Source organism: Myxine glutinosa, chromosome 13 (genome assembly GCF_964187855.1).
Source record: "Myxine glutinosa chromosome 13, kmMyxGlut1.1, whole genome shotgun sequence".
Taxonomy (NCBI): domain Eukaryota; kingdom Metazoa; phylum Chordata; class Myxini; order Myxiniformes; family Myxinidae; genus Myxine; species Myxine glutinosa.
The window spans coordinates 80,673,848-80,698,563 of NC_136273.1; positions in this window are offsets into that span (position 1 = coordinate 80,673,848).

A 24,716-nucleotide genomic window follows, 5' to 3' on the forward strand; every position below is an offset into this window, starting at 1 on the left:
TGTTGAACAGCCGTTTTGACTGTCAGTGATTAGCCAAGGGGTACGGGATGATTTTAATGAGCTGCACGTGATGTCTTGATATTGGCTTTAAAAAGGCCAGTGCAAAATGGGCATTTCAATCAACATGCCACGATTGTCAAGGGATCAACGGCAGCGTGCCCTGGGCATGCTGCAAGGCGGACTGAGCTACCGTGAGGTGGCACGTCGCCTTGGCTGTTCACACCAGACGATATCGGCCCTGGTGGACAGAGACACCCTCCACAACTCTGCAGATGACAGACCAAGATCAGGGAGGCCAAGAGTCACCACTGCAAGGCAGGACAGGCAGATGGTCCGAAGTTACCTGCGGGATCGATTCTGTCCAGCATCCCGCACTGCGGCAGAAACTCTGGGGCGTGCAAACCCACGGATCTCCAATGATACTGCACGAAGACGACTGCATGACTATGGTCTGACTGCCAGAAGACCATACAGAGGCCCCGTGATGACGGCTGCCCATCGCCGCAACCGACAGAGATGGTGCCAGCAGCATCAGCAGTGGACCTTGGCGCAGTGGAACGAGGTCGCTTTCAGCGATGAGTCAAGGTTCTGTGTGGACAGTCCTGATGGGTGTGAGCGTGTCTGGAGAAGAACTGGCGAGCGATATGCCGATTGTTGCGTGCGTCAAGCCAACAGGTGGGGTGGCCCAAGTGTGATGGTGTGGGCCGCCATATCAGGCCGGTACAGGACGCCACTGGTGGTTGTGGATGGGAATCTTAACGCCCAGCGGTATGTGGATAACATCCTGCGACCTCATCTGCTGCCATTCCTGCTAGACCACCCAGAACTGAGAACCTTTCAGCATGACAACGCTCGTCCCCATGCTGCTCGCTTTACCACTGCATTTCTCTAAGGCGAGAACATCAACACCATGCAGTGGCCTGCGCTCTCCCCTGACCTGAATCCCATAGAGCACCTGTGGGATGAGCTTGGGAGACGCGTAGTTGGCAGGGCCAGGACACGGGCAGAGCTGCTTCAGACATTGAGGACTGAGTGGGACAGAATCCAGCAGCAATCCATCCAAAGACTGGTAGGCAGTATACGCCGACGATGCACTGCCTGTATCCAAAACAATGGTGGCCACACACGCTATTGAAAGGGGATTGACATCCCCTGTGCTGTTCTGTACTGTGGAACAAACTGATGAGATGGTGTATCTTGGTCAAAAACTTGACATGTCATCAATAAAATGCCAATGTTTCAATTAGCAATAATGTTGGTTTGTTTTATTTTGAACTGTTACAATTTTATTATATTTCAAACAAGTGGTAAGTTTCTTTTGCGTTTCAGTATATATATATTTTATAAACAGGAATTAAATTCCTGCATGGGGCTAAGTGTGAAAAACTCTGACAACACGGGACTCGAACCAAGGGCCTCCATCACTTTCGTGGCGACAGCTTTCGTGGCTATCTCATCTCCTAGCTGTGTTTTATTGGCTTCCCTGAGCCTCCCCCACTTACCGAACAGAGCAGTAGGGTAGCTAGACAACTCATACGCAAAGACCTCTTCAACACCTAACTCTCTGTTATTAGCAAAGATGAGGAGCCTCTGGAAAAGGAGCTGTGGGTCGATTGCTACTTTTTCAGCACTGATTGTAACCTTTTTACCCAACGACGCAACTTGATCTTTCTTCCTAAATGAAAAGTCAAAAGCATTGCTACCTTCCATCTTCTGCACAATGTTCATAACAACCTCATACAGTAAATGAGGATTGGGCGAGGCTGGTCCTGTCACACCGTTGGCAATATTCCTGAGTTCATTTGATTCTTGAAATGGATCATAATCCTTGAAGAATGCGAGAACCTTCTCTGTGTCCTTCCTATCTCGTTCACGCCTTGCTTCAGTCATTTCTTTGTGCTGCTCAGAGGTGTGGAAATGCTTCCCTGTGAGTTCTTGCATAACTTCACTCACCTCAGCGCAGGCTGGCATAGCAAGTAACCAGCGCAGGCGTTGCGTTTCCTCCATGCCCCTATCACGTGTCAATCCACCATTCGTTTTCAAAGAGCGCATCAAAACCTGCTCTATAACCAAGTCGCTTGGCAGTCCTGCCCACAGCCGATCACTTCGGCGGATCACAAATAGACCGGAGTTCAATTGGCAGAACATGTCTGGGTTGAGCTGCTCAAGTTCAATCATGTCTTGAATGTACACATGGGCTGACTTGGCATAATTGTTATGACCACACGCTGCAAAGTACGGCAACATCTCCTGGAGTGTTCTGAGGTACAGTAGGAAATCGCCCATTCTCAGTGCCCTCAGGAAGCGACACAGCAAGTCAATCATGTCCATGTATTGAATCCATAGCTTTCCCATCTTATGCTCTGCTAAGGAGCTCTTCTCAGCTTTAAGTTTTTCACAAATTCTGTTGAAAACGTCTTTACTGCAGACTTCATCCGGTGAAACGTCTTCACGCAACAGCTTATCCAAAAGATCTGCAGCCTCCTGGAAGTCCTTGCATTCGTCACTTTCCTCATCTACCATTGAGAGGTTGAGACCGTATGCCCTGCCTAACACAATCGAACTCAAGGCTGTGTCAACCAAGAAGTGGCCTCTGATTGCTCGTGCATAGGCTTTCCCACTCAGCATTTGGGTCACAGCATTTTCAGCATATATAAGTTCCAAAACCTCCTTAAGCCCAGATGCTTCCATAACATGGCCCATGCATCCCAAAAAGCTCATCACAGAGTGAAAGCCACCAAGGTTCAAAACAATGGGTTTCAGTTCGCTTCCTTCCTTCTCATGAACAATGATCGTCTTCGCTTTCCAATAAAGCGGTTGGTCGAATGTCAGCATTGGCGTCGTTCCTTGGCGATGGCTTTCCGCAGCAACGAAGTGAAGTGTTGAGTAAATACAACTCATGGCAGTAGGGTCCATGTCAATCATGGGCAAGAAATGGACGGATGATTTCCCTGGGTGTGGTCCATGGCACACACTCTGCATTAAGCCGGACCAGCCTGGTCGTTTTGGTCGAAGCAACCATGACGTTTTCCACAGTATGTCCAGATTTTCAAGCTTGTCAGATGCTGAAATGGGGTCAAGCTTTCTAAATTCGAGAGGCCCACCCTTCTTACGAACACTGCGGTAGTATTTGATTTCAATTTGAGCTGCCGTGAAGTTGTTTCCAGGTGACTGCAATCTTGGTATTGATGTTGTGTCTCTTACTCCAGGGGTGACAGCAACAATTATACCCATACCATGGTATTGTTACAGACGTGGCTTAGATGTTAGTTTACCGAGCGGTTTTGGTATGACCACGTCTGCACAAGTTACCGATTATACTCGACGTTGACGAAGCCGCGCCACGCTGGCTCAATAAGAAAAAGAAGACACCCGGCTGGGTTATAAAATGACGACACCAGGGATACGGTTCTCAAGACCTCCGGAGGAGATTATATTCGTTACGGAAGGTCAGATTACAGGGACGAGAGGTACAACATAGAAAGACAAGCACTTAGACACAATCTTATATTATTCCCCAACAGACGACAGGCAAACGGGACAACGGCTGACTCACACGGGGGTTGATGGAAAGGACAGGCGGGTAGCGATGGCTCCAGGTGCACCTGTGCTCAAAGGTTAGAATCGACCCGGTCCGGTCCAGAGATGCGGGAGGTTTCACAGCGCTCGGAGGGGACGTTCTTTCACAGGCGGGCCTTTCTCTCTCAGCGCTCGCAGGTCCTTCTTTCTCCAGCTCGGGGCGCATCTGTCGTCACATCCGGCGCGGGGCCGCGTATATCCGGCGGGGAGTGACACGCCCTCGGCTCGTTAGCGCCGCCCCAGATGGAATCGGCACGTTGCTTCTCATTGGGTGCGTGCGGGGGGGTTTACCAGGCTCCGCCCTTGACGAGGAGCTGACAAGGAGCCCCTTCGTGGTAACCCCGTGGAGCGCGTGGTCAATGGCGCTAATCGAGCCGGTGTGAGGACGCATCCTCCCCCGCTCCGCCGCCATCTCCTCTGTTGTTGTTGTAATTGTTGGGGAAGAAGATGGAAGGAGGTATGGGAAAGGTCCTAAACTCACTACTGATGCCATATAATCACATTCTGGTGCAACGAAGAGTCATAATTAATGGAGACGAGGCCTTAACTGACATAGACTAAGAATAACTAGGAAGATGTCCGAAAGTTGTCTACGTGTGGTGCGGTGGACCTGGGCACGACATTTAATGGGGGAATAAGGGGAAGGTCGGCTCTACTGATTGTTATTTACATGCAATGGGACTAGGGAATGGGGGATTGGGGAAAGTTGGGGAGTATTGGAGAAAATAGGGGAATATTTACAAGCGGATATGGAGGCCAAATTCCATATTCGCAACATTGCACCCTTCTCTACCCTCGGGGCGTCCCGACCCGATAAATTTTTACCTACTTTAGTGTGGCACGCAATGTAGTTCCCTCTACTATTAACTCTACCCTGAGTGCGACAGTTTTACAGATATTCACAAATGAGTAAATATGTCCCCCTGCGACGTTGCACCCTTCTCCTCACAGAAACACACCCACAGGATAACCGAATCCGGAAAGAATTCGCAAACTAAACATACAGCCGGTAGGGAGCATTATTTACAAGATTACGCTGATATCTACACTACGATCCAGGACCTGTTTTTGGAGGAACACATGCAGATGTTATGCATAGAGAGAGAGCGCTTGCCAACATCGATACACCAACCCACGAGTGCTCTGTGGCCGACGGCCTTTAATAACGTGCAGAGCACCCTTTCCCAGCATCAAAAGCACCACCCCACCACCAATCGGTGCAGTCACCATTGTTCATTGGAATAAAAATAAATTCGACAACCCCTAACCCTGCAGGTGTCTCTTGCTCTTCTTGTGGTGCACTTGGTGTTAACTAACAGTGGTTCACCTTTATGGCATAGGTGCCACGTTGACCCATAGGTCCATCAACGGGTGGTGCTTGGCCGCAAACGAACTGCGGTCCATTGTGGGTGGCCACAAACATTGCGGTCCATATGGTGTACCGATCCAGGCAGCGAACAGCGAAAGTGCAGGCCCACAACTGCGCAGCCAGCACCTCTCTCTCCTCTCTCTCTACCCCAAAGCCAGATCCTCGGAGGTGGGAGACAAAAGAAGCAGACAAGTGAGTAAGGTGGTAAGGGCGCAAAAGTGCACGCAATGTAAGGTGATGCACACTGGGGGCACATGGGAACCAGGTGAGACAGGTACGTTCCTATCGTACGCCCCCCCCCCCACCAGGTAACCTACATGGCCCCTCCCTTACCCCTTACTGCATCCACAAAACACAACACTACCCATAAACATCTACTTTACAAATCAACAAACATCCCTACTGTCTTCCTCGTTCCTCCCATAAACCAAATTCGTCTTCTCTCCCTCCTAACCAATCAAATTTGCCATTTTCAACTCTCATCAAAATTTGCCATCTCCAACTGCACATCAAAATTTGCCATTACCAATTCATCATCAGTCCCTCCTAGGGAGGGAGAGATGGAATCACCCCAATGTCTCATCCACGTCGTGATGCGTCTCACAACCCACACAGCAATTTCATTTTCTGCAACAAAACAAAGAAAACACAGGTGTGGAGTCATCATCATCACCACAGGTAAGTGGCTGCGTATGGTGCGACAGGTTCATCAATCCTAACTATTTCCTAAGTGACTTTAACAACTTTACACTACCCGGGGTCTTTCTCCGGCCAAACCATTGGCCCTCTTACACTATTGGTTCTAAAAACCAATTCCCATTGGCCAGACTGTGGTGCTTTTCAATTTGGGGTCTCACTCCCCCGATTCATCTCCCGGTGCCCTCGCACAATTTCTGGGCTGCGGCGTGTACCTCTCCCAGTGGGTCTACCCACCTGCACACCTCCACCACTGCAGTTGCCTCCGAGCTTACCTGCTCCTTGCCCTAACCTAACTACTTGGGGAAGGCCCTCTGGCACTCTCCCCACTCGGTGCCCTCTCTGGCACTGGGCTACCCGGGTCCGTCCTCCGGATCCTCGGGCCCCATCCACAACTCTACCGGCTCCCAGAGCCCACCTGCGGCCTCACCTGGCCGACATCCTCACAGTGGTGGAGTGCTCAACCAACTACACACACTAACAGGCTACACGCCCAGCCATTTCCACAACACTAATGCACCCATCCACAACACCATTCTGCAACCGCACCACAAATGCCAATATCCAACCACAATTTACCTGTACCCTCTACCTAACACTTACACTACCCGCCCCGGGTACTCGTGAAAGGGGTCCACTCTTCCCCCATCCACACCTTCGCACCATGCACACCACTCCGTACCACTTACTCCAACTCTCTCCACACACCTGTACTTGCACACCTGTGCTCTCACACCGGGTGCCACCTGCACCCTTCTCTCCCCAAGCGCATTCGCGCTGATCCACAACACTCACTACTCATACACTGCTCCACACACCTGTCCAGTTGCACACCTGTGCAATCACACCTGTTCAATTCTCACACACACGGCATCATCTCAGCTAACTACTCCCCTCTGAAACTTGCGCTTCCCAGTCGTCCCTTTAAACTATTGCGCTCCCTCGTCATTATCATCCACACTAATCTACCTGCGTCCCTACTACAGGTATCAATCACTAACTAAACTTAACGTTACCTACTGTCATCTTCTAGGGCCCTATCAATATAACCTAACCCACCCGGGCTAGTTTTCACTGCCATACACCCCTTAAGCTATTGCTCCTTTGCCCCCCCGGGAAGGGATGGTGGATTTGCCATCCCACCACATCGGGGGTCTCTCACTACCAATTTTGCACATCAAATTTCAACAAATTAAAAATTTGCCAATCACTGCCCATCATCTGCCAATCACTACTGCCAATCCTTTGCCAATCATCAAATTTTGTTTTTCTCTAATTTTGGGGCCAAAACACTAACCTCATCACCCAGTCTACTCACTAATACCTCTCGGTGCGCCAATCCCTGTCCAAAGCCCGGCTTCGTAAAGCCAAGCAATGGATGCTGGTTGTTTTGTGCCAGCGGCTGGATGCGTCCGGCACTCGGTGCAGGGACGGGGGCTTACCCGTGCCGAGATCCCACGCATCACCTCGGCGTGGAGCCATCCAATGTCCCGATCTCGACCTGCCGGCACGTCTCAACAAAACGTGGTCGCCATAACGACCCTTCCTATCGGGCTGCCAGCTCCGCCTAGTGGAGCCTGGACGCGGCCGTTCAAAGCGAGGCCCGGCACGCACCGAGGGCCTGCTTCGGCTAAAAGTCGCTCTAACCTCTAACCCGTGTAACGTCGATGCTTCACCTGGACGCTTACACCCCGCAGCCCGTTCCTTGCTCACACATCCAGCCGTGCCCATGCTCCTCGTACCTTTCCTTACACACCCAGGTACACCCATTCCACTCACAGCCTTGGTCACACACCTGACCACCGAACACTTTGGCACACATTCGTTGCTCGCACACCTCACCAATACACCGCTTCGCGCCCCCTCCGCGGTCACCTCCTCTGTGACAATCACAGGTGTGCCCTCATTCGCACACCCAATCACGTGCCTCACCACCAACTCCAGCGTGCATTCCCACTCACGCTCTACCATTCCAGGTGTGCATCCTTCCATCCCAGGTGTACATCCTCGCTCACCTGTCACAACTAACTCACGCTCCATGTCACTCCCACTACTTTCATCTCCATTCCTGACAGCGCACTCACCCTTACTCTTGACAGCGCACTCTTTCCCCATGCACCTGTCCGTCACACACCTTTCTCGCGCACACTCTCCCGTCACACCCTCTGCAACACTTACCACAGGTGTGCATTCTTCCTTGCCTTTGACAGCGCACTCTTTCCCCATGTACCTGTCCATCACACACCTTTCTCGCGCACACTCTCCCGTTACACCCTCTGTAACACTCACCACACCGCGCTTCCATGTGCTCCCTCGCACACACGCTACGACCGACTCATTCTCGCCAACACCCTCACTCCTTGGCACACACTTTTTCCTCACACACCCCAGAGTCGGACTTTCTCGCACACCTCCTCTTTCGCACACCAGACCTGTCACACACCTCACCAACGGCCTTTCACGAACACCCGGATCCAAACCAATCCCCAAGCTTTTTAAATCCCCTGGCGCATCATACGCACGACCATATTGGTCACCACTTACACCGGGTCCTCTTCCTCTTCGCTTCTCCTCCATCACCTGCGAATCCCTCATCCGGTTAATGAGCACATCATCACGATCCAAACACAGACTTTGGACCAATTCTTTTATCTCCTCTTTTATCTCTTTCTTATCCCCTCTCCGTCGCTTCTTAATTTCGCTCATCCCTTCTTCCACTTCTTCTAATTTGTGCTTCACCTCTTTTATTCCCCGGTACGTCTCCTCAAGCTCATCCTCTAAGGCTACCTTGACCGTTTCCAGGTGCGTCCTCACCTGCCGGTCCTTCGTCTCCATTACCTCTATCACCTCGTCCAACCTCGTTGTCAGTCCCTCACGTACCATCTGACATTCCCTCTTTGTCGCTATCAAGTCGTTTTTTATGTCGTTTTGTGTCGCTTTTAAACCTCCTAATACCGCAGTGTTCCTTTGAACCTGCTCCACTAACTCCGTTTGTCCCACCGTCAGCTGCTCCACCTCCTGCGTCAGGTCCTCTATGCCCCCTTGCAATTTTACAGTCCCCTTTCTCACCTCTTTCTCCATGCGCTCCTTACAGTGCCTCACCTCCTCGCGCACTCCTCCGACCTCCTCACTCACTCCTCTTCTGATCTCCTCTCCCATCACTTGCATCTCCTGCCCAGATGCCACCCTCATCTGCTCCATTTCCTCCCTGTGAGCATCCAGTTTGGTTTCTACCCCCATTCTGACCCCCTCTATCTGCTGCTCCATTTGTTTAACTTCCCTTTCCGCTTGGTCCCTCATGTCCCTCAATTTGCCTTCCATACTGTTTTCTAACCCCTCTAACCCATTTTTCACTTCTTTTATCCCGTTGTCTAACCCCTCAAAATTATTGTCTAACTTCCCAAATTTCTTGTCTAACTCCTCAAAATTATTGTCTAACCCCTCACTGGTACCCCTCGCTTCGTCCCTCATTACCCCCATTTGCTCACTCTGAGCCCTCGCTTCGTCCCTTATTACCCCCATTTGGCCCTCCAATCGCTCACCCTGAGCATCCATCCGGTTCCCCAACCGCTCACCCAATCGCTCAATTTGGCTCCCCATACTCATCTGTACAGCTGCCTGTAGCTGCGCAATGAGGGCCTGTATGTCAATCGGCTGCATGTTAAAGCCCGTTGATACAGCGGGCTCGGCTACCGCGCGCTCTTGCGAGGCGCCATTTTGCGTGCCTGCTACCCTCGCTGTTTCGCTCTCCTCATGTCCCTCATGTCCCTCAATTTGGTCCTGGACCGACCCTGCTTCACTCTCCCCTACCGGACCCCAGCCGTCTTGATCCGCCATGGCGCGACTTTCAAAATTCGAGTTTCGTAACACAAATTCGAAATTTCGCCGTTATAATTTCGTCGAGCGCAGTAACCGCGGGACCGCGCTCCGGATCGATTTGGTCGAGCGCCGTACGCGCTCCGGCTCGATTTTCCCTCCCAAAATTTGGGCCTAACTAATTTAGTCCCGGGTCCGAATCTCACTCCTCGACACCAATTGTTACAGACGTGGCTTAGATGTTAGTTTACCGAGCGGTTTTGGTATGACCACGTCTGCACAAGTTACCGATTATACTCGACGTTGACGAAGCCGCGCCACGCTGGCTCAATAAGAAAAAGAAGACACCCGGCTGGGTTATAAAATGACGACACCAGGGATATGGTTCTCAAGACCTCCGGAGGAGATTATATTCGTTACGGAAGGTCAGATTACAGGGACGAGAGGTACAACATAGAAAGACAAGCACTTAGACACAATCTTATATTATTCCCCAACAGACGACAGGCAAACGGGACAACGGCTGACTCACACGGGGGTTGATGGAAAGGACAGGCGGGTAGCGATGGCTCCAGGTGCACCTGTGCTCAAAGGTTAGAATCGACCCGGTCCGGTCCAGAGATGCGGGAGGTTTCACAGCGCTCGGAGGGGACGTTCTTTCACAGGCGGGCCTTTCTCTCTCAGCGCTCGCAGGTCCTTCTTTCTCCAGCTCGGGGCGCATCTGTCGTCACATCCGGCGCGGGGCCGCGTATATCCGGCGGGGAGTGACACGCCCTCGGCTCGTTAGCGCCGCCCCAGATGGAATCGGCACGTTGCTTCTCATTGGGTGCGTGCGGGGGGGTTTACCAGGCTCCGCCCTTGACGAGGAGCTGACAAGGAGCCCCTTCGTGGTAACCCCGTGGAGCGCGTGGTCAATGGCGCTAATCGAGCCGGTGTGAGGACGCATCCTCCCCCGCTCCGCCGCCATCTCCTCTGTTGTTGTTGTAATTGTTGGGGAAGAAGATGGAAGGAGGTATGGGAAAGGTCCTAAACTCACTACTGATGCCATATAATCACATTCTGGTGCAACGAAGAGTCATAATTAATGGAGACGAGGCCTTAACTGACATAGACTAAGAATAACTAGGAAGATGTCCGAAAGTTGTCTACGTGTGGTGCGGTGGACCTGGGCACGACATTTAATGGGGGAATAAGGGGAAGGTCGGCTCTACTGATTGTTATTTACATGCAATGGGACTAGGGAATGGGGGATTGGGGAAAGTTGGGGAGTATTGGAGAAAATAGGGGAATATTTACAAGCGGATATGGAGGCCAAATTCCATATTCGCAACAGTATGTTCCTCGCCCATCAAGCGTACGCAAGTTGTGATCAACATTGTCTGCAACGAACTGTCCAAACCTGCCTGCAGTGGATATGTTGGTGCCCCTGAAATTGGCAGCACACTTCGAAAACCTCAAAACTTCTGCGTAAGGCAGACAGAAGCCGTGGCTGTGTAAACTGTCCACAAGGAAGCGGGAACCAAAGTGCTGGTGCATTTGAACCGCCAATCCATACTGAATGGGTGCTACAATGGCCCTTGGTCTGGTAAGTTGCATGATACTTTGTCCAATTGATGCAACTTCAAGATCACATGACTTGCCACTGAACGTCTCTTGCAGAAATATACGAAGGGACTGCGGAACGTACGCCACATTCTTTTCCAGCGACCGGAGTTCAGAAGGATCTGGATAGAAATCTCTACAAGTATCAATGTTCTTTATATCTGCTTTGATCAACTGTGCCGCAGCCCTGACGATCTTTCTTTTTCCTGCTTCCTCATCATCAGTCTGTGGTGAGTCTTTGAATTGTTGCAAAATCTTTGCAGCAGTTCCTTTGACAGTTACAACATCGCTGCGTCCATGCACGTTACTAATAACCAGTTCATCTCCAAAATATGAAATAAGTTTCTGTTTCATGTACTTTACACTATACGCTTCAACATCAGGGCACAACTGGGACATTCTATCAACGACATCCACCACTGTAGTCTGTTCATCATCATTGCCACTGACTAGGTCCTCGATTGCGAGCAGAAATGCTTCCTCTCGTGACGCATCTACTTTGCGACCCTTGCGAGGAGGTTCACTGTCTGCGGAATCACGATATTTGGAGGGGATCTGCCTATGTGTCTGGAAATTTGAGCTGCACTGCTTGTGATATATTGCGTCAGCTGCTGGAAGATCGCGTGCAAAGTTAATTCGGCCTCTAACAGTCTCAGCCCACTCATCAGCCCTGGCATCACATGCAGAAAGTATTGTCCTTTGAAAGTTGAAGGTGCGTACTGGATACACTTCTTTTGAAGCATGCTTTGTGTCCAAATAGATTTTTCTACCACAAAAAAAGCAGTTCTCTGTAAAACAAAAGTGTGGTTCCTGAGAACGAAGAGCAGGTTTTTCAGGACGTTTCTTCTGCTTCCCAGGGATTCTATTTGGCTTCGTATTGACATGCATCTTTCGGCAATCAATGTGCACCGTTTGGCCCTCGGACACGGTAATTGACGGCGTTCCACGTTCAGTACTGGCCTTGTTGATAGTATCTGCTCCCTTCGCCCTCAGCTTGACTGTTTCTCCTTCGTCTAACGTGTTTGAGCAAATGCCGCAGGGATTATGCACCACCTCTTCTTCCATGGCTTCGGTAGATGTCGCACCATTAGACATGGTCCAATCTGTTGAAACAAGAAACAAGATGATGGGATTAGTATAGGCCTAGGCAAAATTGAAGCTTTGGACGGCGGCCATCTTGAATTTATGCAAATTAACCACTTTCCAGGTGTCCAAAAGTTTGAGACTTTTTATATGTTCATCAGAGGGACCTAATAAACAAGTTAAAGCCAAAAAACCTTGTTTGTAATACATTTATAGGGTCTAGGAGCAGCCAGAAAAAAGTTAGCTGTAAATTGAAGCTTTGGACGGCGGCCATCTTGAATTTATGCAAATTAACCACTTTCCAGGTGTCCAAAAGTTTGAGACTTTTTATATGTTCATCAGAGGGACCTAATAAACAAGTTAAAGCAAAAAAACCTTCTATTGCAATTTGTTTTAGGTCCTTGTTAAATGATTGCTAGATTTACTGGAACTATTATTGCTTGCCCGCCTGACGGGGTGAGTGTCGAAGACGTGGTAACCAGTATTGGTAACATTGTCGGCCTGGATAATGTCCTCGCTGCCTCCAGGATGAACCACAGAATTGTGGTTTTTGTATCAAAGGAACACCTCGTTAATGAGGTGGTGGAACACGGTTTGTCCTTATCCCAGGGCATTTATTTAAGTGTTAGTCCGATGGACACACCGGCGGTCCGAATCATTTTGTCGAACTTACCGCCGTTTATAAAAAGCGAGCACATTGTCTCTTCGCTTAATCGTTTCGGCACCGTCGTGTCCCGGATATCGATGATCCCCCTGCGACTTCGAGCAGACGCCTCGCTCCGACACGTCATGACCTTCCGGCGTCATTGTTATATTATCCTCAAAGACAACGCTCAGACGCTTAATGCGACCATGACGCTGTCGCTCAATGGTCATAACTATCAAATATATGTGTCGACCGAAACGACGACCTGTTTCATTTGCGGGCAACACGGACATGTTAAAGGTGCCTGCACGAAGGTAACTGTCCCCGTGAGAACAACCGAGCAGGCAGAACCTGGCAATGCTGTGGACGATCAGCCGTCCACATCGGCGGCAGCAGCGAGAGATACCTGTACGAAGGTAACTGTCCCCGTGGGCACGCCTAAACAGGCGGCACCTGGTAATGCTGTGGACAATCAGCCGTCGACATCGACAGCAGCAGCGAGGGATTCCTCCGTGAATGATGAAGGTTTCACTGTTGTTACTGCTCGGAAGAAGCACAAACGGCCGAACGTTAATGACGAAGCAGCAACGAGGGATTCAAAAAAGATTGTGTTGACTGGAAGCGACAATGGACCCCTCACTGAGGTGGCTCCTTGTGTTACCGGCATAGCCTTACACAATAGATTTGCATCTCTAACTCCTGATGATGATAAATAATTAATGAATCGGAGTGAAAGAGCTGCTTGTGATGACAATAATGGACCTACAGAGCCCATTTTAGCCTCCGCCTCTGCGGGGCGTGAGGAACCTGAGGAGGTCGTGCCTCAGAATGGCCTGGGCTGTGCGGACATGGAATGCACAGTTTCTGTCTGTGCGGGGCATGAGGCACCTGAAGAGGTCGTGCCTCAGAATGCCCCGGGCTGTGCTGACATAGAATGTACAGTCTCTGTCTGTGCGGGGCGTGAGGCACCTGAGGAGGTCGTGCCTCAGAATGTCCAGGGCTGTGCGGAATGTACAGTTTCTGTCCGTGCGGGGCGTGAGGCACCTGAGGAGGTCGTGCCTCAGAATGTCCCGGGCTGCGCAGACATGGAATGCGCAGTTTCTGTATCAGCTGGGCATGACGCACCTGAGGAGGTTGTGCCTCAGGATGTCCCAGGCTGTGCCCTCAAGACATATACAAGTTCTGTCGTTGAAACGCCTCATATAATTCCGGAGCGTGGCATGACCATAGCGGGTCATGAAGAGGTGAATCTCGCAACACCTGTTGCATCATTGTCTGATTTGCAGACGTGTCCAAAACCTGCAGACATTCAGGGGATGGCACACACAGCATCTGCTGCACCGGCACCTGCTTTATCGTTAGAGGGTGAGACTCATGCTGATCAATTGGACTATGACTCCGATGGAGCCTCATCCCTCACGTCTGGCATCAGCATCGAGGCTTGGAACGAAGTGTTGTTGTCTCATGGGCCGGAGGGTGACCCGGGCATCACACCTGCAGAAATTCTAAAATTCCTGAAAGACACTTTTCGGAAGAGGCGAGTAAAGGTGAAAGATTTCTTTCCAGACCTAAAAATCTTCATAACATCCGCGAAATATCTCGTCCTGAAGTCCAGCCAGTTCGGAGTTGGGGAACGAGAAGTATTCCGCCTCAAGAAGTACATCGTCAAAGCGAAGGAAGAGCTACAAGTAGACCAACCTTCCGCTATATAACCCCTTCCCCTTCTTCTTCACATGACCTTTTCTGTAGCTACCTTGAATATCAATGGGGGGCGGTCCCCATTGCGCAAGACCCAGGTGAAATTACTCACTGAGGAAAAGCATATTGATGTCATGCTTTTACAGGAGACGAGATGCAGTCCTTCGTGCGAAAGCCAATGGCGAAGGTTGATGAACGGCCAATGGTTTTTCAGTAGCTTGGCTTGCCCTAGAGCCGGGGTAGCTATATTCTTCTCATCTTCTTTTTTCCTCCAAACTGACATTGTTTTTGAAGACATAATTAAGGGGTATCTAATTTCTGTGTCTTTCACCTTCAATGGTTACAGGCACACACTTTTTAATGTCTACTCACCCAGTGACAGCACTGACAGGGTCACCTTCTTCACACAGTTAGAAACATCACTCACTCATGCAGATTTTAATAATCTTGTTTGCTTGAGTGGGGATTTTAATTGTACTCTAGACTCTGCCATGGACCGGAACGGTAAAGAACCTCATCTAGCTAGTACCATCCCACTGGCAAGGGTTTTATCTAAATTCTCTTTCGTTGATGCGTGGAGACTTCACAACCCCCTCATACGCCAGTATACATGGTGTCGCTGTCTTGACGGTCGGCTTTCCTTCGCTCGGCTAGATCGTGTTTACATAAATAGTAACTTTCTTAACATGATGGGCAATGTGCAAATTTTACCAATCGGTTTCTCCGATCATCACATGGTCACCTTTTCTCTTCTCTCTCCGATACGGAACTATGGAGCTGCACATTGGATTTTTAATGTGGACCTTTTAGAGGATCAAGCTTTCCTTAAAGCCTTCCGGGTTTTCTGGGGTACACTGCTTTTGCGGAAACCTTCTTTTTCTTCCCTCAATCAATGGTGGGATAATGCCAAGGTGCAAATTAAAACCTTTTGTCAGCAGTATAGATTCTTTTGTACAAAAGATGAGTCTCTCTTTAAAAGTGTTATTGAAAAAGAAATTTTAGCTTTGCAAAGCCATCTGTCACCTTCCAACACAATGGAAACGAATCTTTCATTGGCCAAAAAGAAAGCTATTCTCAACCGGCTATGTGTAAAACAAGCTAGAGGTGCCATGGTTCGTCTCCGTGTGGAGAATTTGCGTCATCTGGACGTGCCTTCTAGTTTCTTCTTTCGACTTGAACACACTTCAAAGGGTAGCGAGCAGCTCACCTTGTTACGGACTGTGCAGGGCAATATGATAAAGGATCACAAGGGCATTAGAACCCTGGTTAAAGATTACTTCTCTGATCTGTATTGTAGGAAAGACATTGATGACGAAATGGTGCATTCTTTAACCGCGTCCTTGCCCACCTTGTCAGCTACTGCACGTCAAGAGCTGGACAGAAAGATAACTATGGAGGAACTGTTTGTTGCACTACAAGCCTTGCCGAATGGAAAAGCCTCTGGCTTGGATGGACTCCCCGTAGAGTTCTACAAAGCTTTCTGGGATCTCTTTGGGACGGAACTGTTGGAAATATTTTCTGACAGTTTACGACTCAACCAACTGCCACTCAGCTGCCGTAGAGCGGTGCTTGCCCTAATACCCAAGAAGGGAGATCTGCATCGGGTGGAAAATTGGCGTCCGATATCCTTGCTATGCGTGGATTATAAAATCTTTTCCAAGGCTCTCACCAACCGGCTCAGAGTCGTGATTGGGGAGATCATACACCCAGATCAATCTTACTGTGTCCCTAAAAGGTCAATTCACGACAGTATCTTTATTGTACGTGACATGATTGATATCTGCTCTCTCGAACAAAGAAATGTTGGTCTGGTGTTCCTCGATCAAGAAAAGGCCTTCGATGCCATCGATCACTTTTATCTTTTCTCTGTTTTACGGGGGTTTGGTTTTGGTGAATTTTTTATCTCTCACGTACAGCTACTGTATAATAACATTTTTAGTTTAGCAAAAGTTAACAACATTTTATGTCAGCCTTTCCCGGCTAGTAGAGGCATTCGTCAAGGTTGCCCTCTTTCCGGCCTCCTGTACTCCCTCGCGATTGAGCCTTTGCTCGTTCGTTTGCGCGCACGTCTTCCCGGTTTCGTTCCTCAACCAACTGCGAACCCGTTCAAGGTGATTGCTTATGCAGACGATCTTTGTGCAATCGTTCACTCGGATGAGGACGTCTTGGCCTTGGTCCAATGCGTCCATGAATTCAGTTTGGCAAGTTCGGCAAAAGTGAATTGGAAAAAGAGCAGAGCTCTCTACCTTGGTCCGCAAAATGGCGCCACTCCTCCGACTCTGCCGGAGCAACTCGAATGGGCATGGGATGGCGTTCTTTACCTTGGTGTCTTTCTTGGTACCGAAAACTTCATTTTGAGAAACTGGGAATCTCTCATAATTAAAACTGAGAGGCGGCTGCTAAAATGGAAGGGCTTACTCTGCCAACTCTCCTATCGGGGCCGAACCCTCATTATAAATAACCTTGCAGCATCGATGCTTTGGCACGTTTTTATGGCACTGCAGCCCCCGGATTTTATTCTTTAAAAACTGCAATCTATTTTTATTGACTTCTTTTGGGGGGGGAAGCACTGGCTCAAACCTGGTGTGTTAAACCTACCCGTTGCTGAAGGAGGACAGGGTCTGATTGCCATTACCAGTAAAGTTATGGCTTTTCGCCTCCTGTCGCTTCGTCGACTGCTGTACACAGACGTCCCGTGGAAGGCATTGGCTCACTGCCTGCTTCGGCAGGCAGGGAGACTCGGCTACGATCAGGAGCTGTTCCTTATTGGCAGCAAGAAAGTCGATATGGCATCAGTCCCCCTGTTCTACAGGAGTGTGCTGGAGGCATGGCAGGCGGTTACCGTTCGCCGTGATAACAGTAATTATTCTCTTGAAATGTTCTTAAACGAGCCAATTTTTTTAAACCCCATTTTTGAAGGGGTCTGCAGTGATCGTACTTTTATGCAAAAGTTTATTGATGCTGGATGCACCAAGGTTAAAGATTTTAGAACCCCTCCTCCTTACAAGTGGAAACCAGCTGCTGACGTCGCTGTTGCCACTGGAGTTAGGTCCATTCGGGTCATTGGGAGGATATTCTCTGTGATTCTGCGCTTTTTCAAGCAAACCAAGCTAAAATGGGCTCCACAGGTGGAAGCTGGCCCTCTCTCATCCCAACACCCCTTTCCAGAGCTTTTGCTTCTTTTTCAAGGTTTCACCTCCTTTAAGTTGATGGAAAAATCCTCTGTTTATGGCATGTGTGTCAAAACCCTTGTTTCTGATAGACCTGCAGAACCACAAGCGCACTGGAGGAGAATGCTCCAGACTACTCATTCTACTTCGATAAACTGGCTTGTTATGTACAAGGTACCCATTGCCAAACGCTCCGGAGACTTGCAGTGGCGATTGGCACATCACATTTTACCCTCAAACGTTTTGATACACCGAATGTGTCCACATGTCCTTGAAAAGTGCCCTTTTTGTGATGCCCAGGAAACTCTTTTTCATGCCTTTGTTGGATGCCCAAGATTGACACCACTTTTTACTGTTTTATCGCATGTCATTCAAGGGTTGGGGTTGGTTTTTACACACTGTGTTTTTATATTTGGTTTTAGTATTAAACCCAGATGTAGGCACGAATGTTTTTTAGCCAACTTTTTAATTTCTGAGGCAAAACTTGCTATATATGTGTCCAGGAAAAGGAAAATCCGGAACAGTGTTGTTCCAGTGGATGACGCTGTAGTCTTTCTTAGGTCATTGGTGTCGTCTCGGCTGAACCTGGAATTGTCTTTTGATAACTGTGGGGACTTCCAGAAACGATGGTGTGTTCGGCGTTCCATGTGCAGTTTAACTGACGGAGTCCTTACATTAAACTTGTAATATAGCATTGCTCTCTTATTTGGTGTAATGTGAAATGCTTCGAAATGGTACCTTTTATGACTGTATATATCAACTTTATTTGCTGTCTGTATTGATTTGTAACCATGGTTTTCTTTTTTCTCACTGTCTGTATTTGTAGAAATGCTCTCATGACCTGTAAATATTTTTGTTTTACCTGTCTGCATTGGTGGAAAAGGTTTTTCCTTCAAAAAAGGAATGAAAATCTCTGTCCCTCTCTCTCCCCCTCTCTCTCTCTCTCTCTCTCCCTACCTCTCTCTCTCTGTCCCTCTCTCTCCCCCTCTCTCTCTCCCTACCTCTCTCTCTCTCTCTCTCTCTCTCTCTCCCTTTCTCCCTCTCTCTCTCCCTTTCTCAATGTTTCGCTTAATTTAATTAAACGTTTAATTTGCTCTTGATGTGGTCATAGCTCTTGCATGAGCATTTCCTTTAAAAATTGTTTTGTGGTTTTGTTTGTGTCTTCACCTTTGGTTTGTAAAATTTTTATACTTGCTGGTTTCCTTTAAATATCATTTGCTCCTTTTGGTGAATTCATGATCCTTACAAAATGTTTCTTTAAACTGGTTGCTTTGCTTTCAACCGCTTTGTGAAATGGCTTGTATTTTTATAATAAAAAGGCACAAAAGTCTCTCTCTCTCTCTCTCTCTCTCTCTCTCTCTCTCTCTCTCTCTCTCTCTCTCTCTCTCTCTCTCTCTCTCACCATGAGTACCAAATGTATGCGGCATCGGCCTCATTAACATGTTTTAATTGCGGAGCTTTTGGCCATGAGAAAAGGTTTTGTCCGAAGGTATCGTGTGTCAGGTGCGATGAAGCAGGTCATAGTGACGCTGATTGTAAAAGAGATAACACCCCGGTCTCTAACGTACGAAACAAGGTAAACCGAAATACCCAAAAGGTTCCTACCGCCGCTCCCTCGCACACGAGGAGTCAGGATAATACTCCTGTTCGTGTTAGTGAAAACAACAACACCGCTGATTCGGTAAATAATGAAATAATCCCGGATAACCCACCTGTTGTGGCAGATGCTACGTGCAATGTGGAGATGGAAGAAGATCCCATTGTGGTGACAAAAAAACGAAGAGCACCTGGTGCTTGTAACTCCAACATTACTTTGAAAAGGTTAGTGTTGGATAAAGACAGTGTGGGTGAAGACGCCCCAAAACGTCTTTCTCAGGTGTCCACAAGCTGTATTGACACCAGGGAGAAGGAACCTGAATTAATTAATTCTGAAACATTATCGGGCAGCACCGAAAACTTGGGAGAAAAAGTAGATGGCGAGACTAAAGATGATGGTGAGCTCATTAGTGAGCCGCCACCTTCACTACCTGCTGAGACCGAGCGGATTGGGAATGTCTCAGCCCCAAGCTCCTCTTTACCAATGCAAGGTCTAAATCATGACACTGGTTCGTCAACTGAGCCAGTGAACATCTCCCCACAGGAGGGTGAAACCGAGATTTCAGCTCCTGCTGAATGTCCTGGGTACCATAGTGAAGATGACTCTACAATAGAACATTCCAGCAAATCTTCGGATTTGGCTGGAATCAAAATGGGGACGGCACAGACTGATATATGTGACCCGGGCGGAGCTGTTTCTGATCTGTCAGATTCAGATGATGAAGTTGAGATGACTGAGTTGTCTCAATCTTCATCAGATCAGTCATCCATAGCCCCTCAACTTATTTATTTTCTAAATGACACCTACCGACAGCGAAATGTGATTGTAAAAGATCATTTTCCTGATTTAATTTCATTCATCCAGGCTGCAAAGGACATAATTAGGAGGCCGGATGAATTTCATTTAAAAAGGTCGCTGTTTCATCGGCTTAGAAAGGCTGTTACAAAAGCAGGGAGCGAGATTTCCCAACAACCTCTCAAGCCTTTTGATAATCCATGAAAAAAATCACCTTTGGAACCTTAAATATGAACGGCGGAGATGCAAGCCAAAACCGCCAGGTTCAGGTGAAAGGTTTATTTGAGCGCAAGAAAATTGATGTACTCTTACTCCAGGAAACCCATATAATTCAAAATGTGGAGTACGACTGGTGTCGCCTCTTTAAGGGACAATGTTTTTTTAGTAACTTGTCTTCTTCTTCTGCTGGTGTGGCCTTTTTACTCAGACCAGGCCTAGTACCTGAGTCATGCCTCTTCCAGGAGGTGATTAAAGGCCGGTTTATTTCATTGGAACTGGTCATTAATCATTTTCGGTTCACACTATTCAACGTTTATGCCCCAAGTGAGAGTGTGGAACAAAGAGCTTCCTTTTCATCTTTGATTCGACACATGCAGTCGATATATCTCAATAATTGTATTTGCATGGGGGGTGACTTTAATTGCACCTTTAAACCCAGTATAGACCGAAATACAGCAGAACCTCAACCCGAAGGTAGTACTGATTTGTTAAATTACTTTTCGGCAGTGGATGTGCTAGATGCATGGAGGCTACATTACCCCCCAACAAATCTGAGTATACTTGGGGACGATGTGCCAATGGGAGAATGACCTTCGCTAGACTTGACCGTTGGTACATAAACTCACAGTTCAGGAATGCGGTTATCTCTCCAAATCATTTTCCATCTTTGTTTTCTGATCATCATTTAGTTACCATGGGCCTCTTTTTCCCTCAACCCTTACGCAAAAGTGCATACTGGAAATCCACCAGTAGGAAATCCATTCAATACCAGTCTTCTCGAAGATGCTTTGTTTAAAGACGCCTTCCGTGCTTTTTGGGTCATCCAACTTTCAAAAAAGCCCTCTTTCTCTTCTCTAGCATTATGGTGGGATATCACAAAAGCTCAGATTAGAGTGTTTTGTCAGAAGTTTGTTTCAAATGAAACTGATGTAAAAAAAATATAACAATGGCTTGTTTAGAAGCTGATATTATACGGTTAGAGTGTAAACTGGCTAAAGATAATAACAGAAGAGACCACAGGTTATTGGTTGAAAAGAAGGCTCAACTGTGAGAGCTGATTCAGGAGAAAGCAGCAGGCCTGTTAATCAGATTAAGAATAAACAATTTAGAGGTATTAGACACTCCTAGTAAATCTTTCTTCCAAATGGATTTTGTAAATAAGTCACCCAAAACCCTTTTCTCTGTACAAGACTTTAGGGGAAACATGGTTGCCAACCCTGGAGATGTAAGGTTGTGCATTAGAGAGTTTTTTTCAAAAGTTTATGCAAAACAAAATGTTTGTGAGCAAACCATGAAATTTTTAACTTCTCACCTTTCATCCAGAATTGAGCCTCAGTGCCTGGGCCTGGATTCACCAATTACTTTGCCTGAGCTAACACAGGCCCTAACTGAAATGAACTTGGGGAAAGCTCCTGGGATTGACGGCACACCGGCAGAATTTTTCTTGGCTTTTTGGGACCTTTTGGGCCCTGAATTATTGAATGTCCTGGAATCATCCTTGGTGCTTGGAGAACTCCCACTAAGCTTCAGAAGAGCAGTGGTGTCGCTGATTCCAAAGACTGGAGATCTACGACAGATAAAGAATTGGCGGCCGGTCTAGTTATTATGTACGGACTACAAAATATTGTCAAAAGTGTTGGCCAGTCGGTTGAAGACGGTAATCAGTGATCTAGTCCACCATGATCAGAATTACTGCATCCCAAACATCTATTTATGATAATATTTTTTTGATCAGAGATTTAATGGAATGTGATTGCTTGGAAAAAGATTTTGGGATAATATTCCTTGATTTGGAAAGGGCTTTTGATAGTGTTGATCATGTTTTTTTGTATCGTGTGCTAGAAGCATGTGGCTTTGGTGCCAATTTTAGGGCCTACGTGACTTTGTTGTACAGCAATATATTTCGTTTATTTAAAATAAATAACGAACTCAGTTCTCCGGTACAGGTTCAAAGAGGGGTGAGACAAGGATGCCTGGTTTCTGGGTTATTATTTTCCTTGGTAATGGAATCACTCCTAATTTTATTTAGGAAAAATATTTCAGGAGTGACTGTATCCCCTGGGAGTCCTTCAGTAGTTGTATCGGCTAATGCAGATGATGTCTGTGTGGTTGTTAAGAAGGAGAGTGATATCCCAGCACTTGTTGAATGTTTAAGTCTTTTTTGCCTCGCTTCTTCTTTGAAGTGTAACTGGGACAAGAGTAAGGCCTTATGGATTCCCTGTCTCAAGAACATTCCACCTGGAAGAGTGCTGGTACCACCTGTGCATCTACCAACAAAGTTAAAATGGGTGGAAGACGGAGTCAAATACCTTGGGGTTTTCCTGGGATCTCCACATTACGTCCTCAAAAATTGGGATGGGATTGTTGAGCATGTCAAAAAAGGATTGGGACTGTGGAAACGAGCTCTGCCCCACCTTTCCTACAAAGGCAGGGTTCTAGTGGTTAATAATTTGGTGGCTTCTTCCCTGTGGCATAAGTTTATCTGCCTTCAGCTGCCGGAGGCACTACTAAAGGCAGTGCAGACGCTACTGGTGGATTTTTTTTTGGAGTGGTCACCATTGGTTACGACCAAATGTCATATGTAGCCCCTTGTCTGAAGGTGGCCAGGGACTGATCGACATAAAAAGTCGTATCATGGCTTTTCCGGCTGTGTACCATACAGCAGTTGCTGTACAAGGAACGACTGCCAAGCCGACTTCTGGCCTACCACATGCTGCGAAAAGCAAGCGGGCTCGGATACGGCCTTGAACTTTTCTTAATCCAAATCCAACGTGTCGACACATCTCATCTACCATCATTCTATCAGAGCCTTCTGAATGCCTGGCAAAGCCTTTCGACTAGTCGCCAGCAAGAAACCTATGCAACAAACATGTTTGTGGAAGAACCCCTTTTTTACAACCCGCTTTTTCCTGCAATTCCAAGAATCCGAGACTTTTATCAACACTTTATTACAGCAGGCATAATCTAAATGTTGGACCTCCACCATGATTCTGGTTGGGGGTGGAAGTCGGTGCAAGAGATAGCTGATATGACTGGAATATGGTCAAACAGAATAATCGGAAGAGTCCTCAATGAAATAGTAAAGAAAAGCTTCCAACCTGGACAAAGATGGACCCAGGAAGTTTTGGTGACATCCAAGGACTGGCAATTTCCTGGTTTATTGGTACAGCCTAGTCACGGAGACTTGCCCCCAATTAGTGAGGGACAAAACATTTTTCAGAAATGCAGTAGTAAAGACCTGTATCGTTTATGTACTGCAGTTCTGCTTGGGAACTCACCGTTAAATGGAGTGGCCAGGTGGAAAGGGCTAATGCCGGAAGGACTCCCATCTGAGCCTGCATGGGAATCAATATACAGTAAGCTGGTAAGCAAAAGGACAGGTGATCTCCAGTGGCGAATGATACACTGGATCATTCCGTGTAATAAATTAGTGAGTCATTTCACACCCACATCTACGTGTTGCCCGTTCTGTGTTTGCACAGAGGATGTATTCCATGCTTACGTTGATTGTGCAAGGCTTGTGCCTTTATTTCAATGGCTGAATTACATGGCTGGAAAAATGAATATCACTTTTTCTCTGCGATCATTTATTTTTGGTTTCAATGATATGAAAGAACATGTACATATGTTGTTTTTGTTTTCAGTGGCCACGGCGAAAATGGCAATTTATTTATCGAGGAAGGAAAAACTGAAAGGAAAGCCAATTGGGCAATGTGATGTCTTGTTCTTTTTTAATGCCATGATATCTGCAAGACTCAAACTTTAATTTTGTGTTTCTGAAAGAAAGAAAAGTATTAATGAGTTTATGAACATTTGGTGTTTTGATGGGATCTGCATGGTGCAGGAAAATGAATTAATGATATATTTGTAGGTTTGTTTGGATTGAATCAGTGTGTGGTTGGTTTTCTGTTGTTGTTTTTATTTTCTAGTTCATTGTACTGTTTTGAATTCCTTTCCTTTTATTATCTTTTTTTCTTTTCTGTGTTTTCGATTATTGTGCTTGTATTGAATAGTATTGTCGTGCAACCGTCTTTGATTAATATCAAGCGGTCACGGATGCCGATCGCGAAGGCCTTAGCCCCTGAGGCAAAAACTCAATGGCGGATTCCAAAAACAATCGCTACACCAAAGCGCGCGGGATGGAGGGGGCGCGAGAACCCTGCAGCCTTACTTGTTAAAATCAACCACACGGAAACTGCATTCAGGTATATGTACAGAAAATAATATAAGGGTTTATTAAAGGAAAAAGGCAAAGACAGGAAAATACACGCCGATAATAAAATAAGGTGACTAAATTGGGATCCCACACACCGACTTCAGACACAAGAACAAAGGAATGGATTAACAAAAGAAACACGTTCATTATGTGCGTCTGTGGTGTGCGAGCTTATCTGTCTCTTGTCGTCTTGTCTTTGGCTGCCGTCCATCACGGCTCCGTTCGGCCCC